Here is a 5136-nt window from a genome sequence, read left to right as displayed (position 1 = left end):
AATCATAAAATAAATAAATAGAAATCCAACAAAGTGCTGGGTTTTCCATGGAAAATATTGCTATGATACAATAAAATCGTAGATGTATTACTATTGCTTTAGTGTCTGTGTCCTTTGGGCACATCAGCCCTGGCTTGCCCCCAAAAGCCCAAACCCTTTGAGGATAGGAACCATGTCAGATCCATCTCTGAACTCCCAGTGTCTAACACAGCACTGGGACATGGAAAATGCTCAGCACAATTTTAATGAATGATGGATGGATGGATGTACAGGCGTGTCATTAATACACGGACAAATGGAGTGACAAGTAGAAGTGCAAGCAACTTCCACCGAAAGCCAGAGGAAAAAGCAATTAATTCCGACAAGTTAGGATGAGGCATTGGGGAGGATTCATACAGGAAGGAATGTTTGGGTTTGGTCATTTTGCTTAACTAATAAGAGCTTTCTGGCCGGGCGTGGTGGCTCACACCTGTAATCCCAGCACTTTGGGAGGCCGAGGCAGGTGGATCACGAGGTCAGGAGATCGAGACCATCCTGGCTAACACGGTGAAACCCCGTTTCTACTAAAAATACCAAAAAAAAAAAAATAGCCGGGCGTGGTTGTGGGCGCCTGTAGTCCCAGCTACTAGGGAGGCTGAGACAGGAGAATGGCGTGAACCCGGGAGGCGGAGCTTGCAGTGAGCCGAGATCGCGCCACTACACTCCAGCCTGGGTGACAGAGCGAGACTCTGTCTCAAAAAAAAAAAAAAAAGGTTTATTTATTCATCACTTACTATGTGTTGGCACTGTGCTAGTGTTTTCACACATTATGTCTCATCCACGAGATGGGTGTTATTTTCCTCATCTCCTGGGAGGAGAAACTGAGGTTCAGGCTGATTCCATAAACCCCAAGTCACTCAGCAAGTAAGTAGTAAAGAGAGTATTCAAACCCAGGTTTCTTACTGCAAGCATTTTGGCTGAAGTAGTTTGTTTCTTTCATTTTCAAAGTCTGATTTAGAAGATGTTGTTGAACTTGAGGGAGGCTTAAAATCTGTTTCAATGCCTCTGCACTAATATCCTAACACATTGGAAGATTTTGGAGCAACTAAATCCGAACACCCCACTCCTTAGTCAGGCTCCTGGTTTCCCTCTGCTCATGTTTTATGCTTCCAGTGAGCTATTTCAGATTAAGCATATCCATGTCTAATGGCTATATGAAGCCAAACGCAGTGATAGCCTCTAACTGCCACCAATACCTCTCAACTTTGAAAATACCTTTGCTGGGATAGACTGGATGAAGAAAATGTGGCACATATACAGCATGGAATACTATGCAGCCATAAAAAATATGAGTTCATGTCCTTTGTAGGGACATGGATGAAGCTGGAAACCATCATTCTCAGCAAACTATCGCAAGGACAAAAAACCAAACATCGCATGTTCTCACTCATAGGTGGGAATTGAACAATGAGAATACTTGGACACAGGAAGGGGGACATCATACACTGGGGCCTGTTGTGGGGTGGGGGGCTGGGGGAGGGATAGCATTAGGAGATATACCTAATGTAAATGACGAGTTAATGGGTGCAGCACCAACATGGCACAGGTATACATATGTAACAAACCTGCACGTTGTGCACATGTACCCTAGAACTTAAAGTATAATAAAAAAAAAAAGAAAGAAAATACCTTTGCTGGTAGACATAGCCCACTAGAATAGTATGATGGTAGAAGAAGCAGGCTCCTGGAGCCCACTGCCTGACCTGGAATCCCAGCTCCAGCACTTAGTATCTGCATGCCCTTGGGCAAGTTACGAAGTCACTTGTGCTTCGGTTTCCTCATCTGTAAAAATGAGATAATAACTGTACAGTACTTACTTCACAGTGCTGTCAAGAGAATTAAGTGAGCTAATGTATGTAAAGTACTTAGAGGAAGGTCTGGTACATACTAGGCACAATGTATATGTTAACTATTCTCACCATTGCCATTGTCATCCTTGGGAGTGGGTGTTGGGGAGGGCATTGACTGTACCAGATGGGTACTGTCATGCCAAGGGCCAAGGATAGAGATTCAGCAGGCCCGACTTCTAATTCAAGATTTGCCATCACTTTCTGTGTGTATTAGTTTGGTAGCACTGCCATAAGAAAGTACCACAGACTGAGTGGCCTAAACAAAAGAAATTTGTTCCACAGTTCTGGAGACTAAAAGCCTGAGATGAAGGTGTTGACAGGGTTGGTTTTTTCTGAGGCCTCTCTCCTTGGCTTGTAGATGGCCATCTTCTCCCTGTGTCTTCACATAGCCTCCTTGTTTGTGTGTAGCCATATCTTAACTTCCTCTGTTTATAAAGATACCAGTTATATTGGATCAGAGCCCACCCTGATGACCCATTTTAACACTATTACCCCTTTAAAGACTCTATTTCCAAATAAAGTTACATTCTGAGGTACTGGGGGTTAGGACTTCAACATATGAATTTAAGGGGGACAAAATTCAGCTCATTACACTGTGTGACCCTGGGCAAATCACTTTCGCTCTCTAATGACAGTTAATTTGTTTGTAAAATAGGGATGAGAACAGAGGCTGGAAGCAGTAACTCTACAGTTCTCTCCGCTCTGATCATGTCATTTCCCAGCTGAGACTAAGCTTTACCTTTCCAGTCCCCCCAGCACTTTTAAGTCTCTTTTAGGTGACACTATTTCTCTCATTCTACAAACATATATTGAGTTCCTTCTATGGACCAGGCACTGTTCAGCATTGGGGATTCGGTATTGAGAAAGACAGAGAAAACTGTTTTGTGGCTTCCTGGGGCTTACTCTACTGTCTAGCAGTAAGAGACAGATTTTAATCAAATGGGGTCACAAATATTTACTTTTTATAGTCAGCCTTGTAGTTCTTAAGTAGATCCTCTTTCCTCCACTTGGCCACCTCTTTCCTCCACTCAGCCTCCACTTGGCTGCTGGTGGACATCCATTTGTCTGCATTATGTTTTGCACAAGGTCTGGCACATGCTAAAGGCTAAAAAGACGTGTTTTTTAAATAAATGAAGAAACAAATGAGCCCAGTTGAAAAAAAAAATGGTTTATAAGACGACATTAAAGGCAGCTCAATTCCATAAATCACTCTAAGATGTGCTGATTTCACAAAATTTAACCACTATTGGATTTTAAAAATCCCATATTAAGGTTTGCTAATCCTCCTTGTCACAATATGAGCATCAGCTGACTTTGTTCTGACTAAACTTTTGATTCTGGCCTCCCTTCTTCCATACCTGTGGAAAGGACAGGGATGGTTTTTGAACCAGGGACTTGTGGTTGTCATCACTTTGATGGCGGCAACAAAATGACCCTTTGGAATGTCCAAAAACCCCACACATCTGGCAGCAGAGGGCTTCTCACAAACACCAGGTAGGAAATCCTGATGCTCTGTGGTACCAAGCCAGAGGGGCTGGGGGGGGGTGAGTGCTTGCTGTCCTTTAGGTAGTGAATGTTTATTGAGCTCTGAACGTACACCAGGTCCAGGCTAAACATATGCGTAAAGTAGTGGACACCACAGCCTCTGCTCCTCTGGAATTCAGTGCGAGGGAGGCAAATACTGATAGAGATAAATAAATAGATAAAAAGAAATAGAGACAATGGCAAATACTAAACAGGAAAAGTGCCAAGAATATAATACAGAAACCCACTTTAGCCTGGGGAGATAGGTGGGGTAGAGAGTCCTCTTCAGAAAGTCATAAAACCAGCTCAAAAGGTCTTTCCTAACTTCATTCACCCATGGAGAAACTGAGGCTCAGGGAGGGAAAATGACTTGAACAATGCACTTTCCAAAGTAGCAGTGAATATAGGGCTAGGATAACTCTTCTGACCCCGTATGGCTCTCTCGCCAGCCCTTGGGCAGCCTCAGCTTTCTAACTGTAACCCAACTCACAGATGCTCTGGGCTGGGGATTGGGAGATGGACAGGGATTACTTAGGAGTCTTGCTCAATCGCTTGTCTTCTACTCATGAAAAAACTTCAACAGTGAAAAGTTAAAAACTCATTTTATATACAGATCACCAAGATCTAGTCATGAGATATTTTAAGAACCACAGTTACTATCTGGGTTAGGAGCCCATGGTGTGCATTTTATATTTTACTTGCCAGATTAACCAGATTTATATGGTGGTGGTGGTGTGTGTGTGTGTGTGTCTGTGTGTGTCTGTGTGTGCATGTGTGTGTATGCAAGGGAGGTGTAGAGAGGAAGAAGGTGAAGCAGGAAGTATTCCTACTACTTTCAGTAGTTACTATTTTGAGTCTTAGTCATCTTCTTGCAGTGATACATTTAAACATCTATGGAAATTTTTTATGGCTATGTCCAAATTGTCACAGCAACACTCAGAAATGTGTAATAAATCTACCTTGACTCTGATACAGATGTGGCAAGACTCCCTTCTCCACCTTCTATATCCTGCTATCATAGTTTGTATTTATTGGTTTATATACCCATCTCCCCATAGTCTCTGTGCTCACAGCAGACATTTAAGTATCACTTCCCAAGGAAGGTCTTCCTGGACTCCTAGACCAGGTTAGGATGCCCTGTTAGGTGCCCCATAGCACTTTGAAATGCTGCTATCACAGCACCTGTGGAACATTATTACTTTGCTGCATTCAGGTTGAGAACATTTATCTTCTCTGCATACCATAAGCCGTGAACACAGAACCTGGGCCTGTCTCAGACACAGATGCATTGCCAGTGCATGGCATGGTATGTGGCCCATGGGAGCTGCTCAATATTCAGTTGTTGAATGAGTAAACAAACATATGTCATTCATTTTTATTTGCATTTCTAGCACCTAGCACAGTTCCTAACACAAGCTAAGTGCTCAAAAATGTTGACTTGCATTTAAAAATCTCATTTCTGTCTCTATACAGTTTGCAAAACACTTTTGCTTCCACTGAGATTGAGATTTGTAACAGCCTTGTGAAGTAGTCAGAACAGGGATTAGCATCCCACTTTGTAGACATGGCTCAGGAAGTTTAAGCAATTGGCTGACAATATCAGGCTAGAGAATACTGAAGAGCTGAGGCCAAAAACATTCAATGACAAGGGCAGCGATGTTTCCTTGTCAATATCGCCACTGACAAAAATTAAGTTCAGAGCCCAGGAACTAGCCACAGGTTC

The sequence above is a fragment of the Pan paniscus genome, chromosome 9 (genome assembly GCF_029289425.2).
Source record: "Pan paniscus chromosome 9, NHGRI_mPanPan1-v2.0_pri, whole genome shotgun sequence".
Lineage (NCBI taxonomy): Eukaryota > Metazoa > Chordata > Mammalia > Primates > Hominidae > Pan > Pan paniscus.
Note: the sequence above shows the minus strand (reverse complement) of the source record.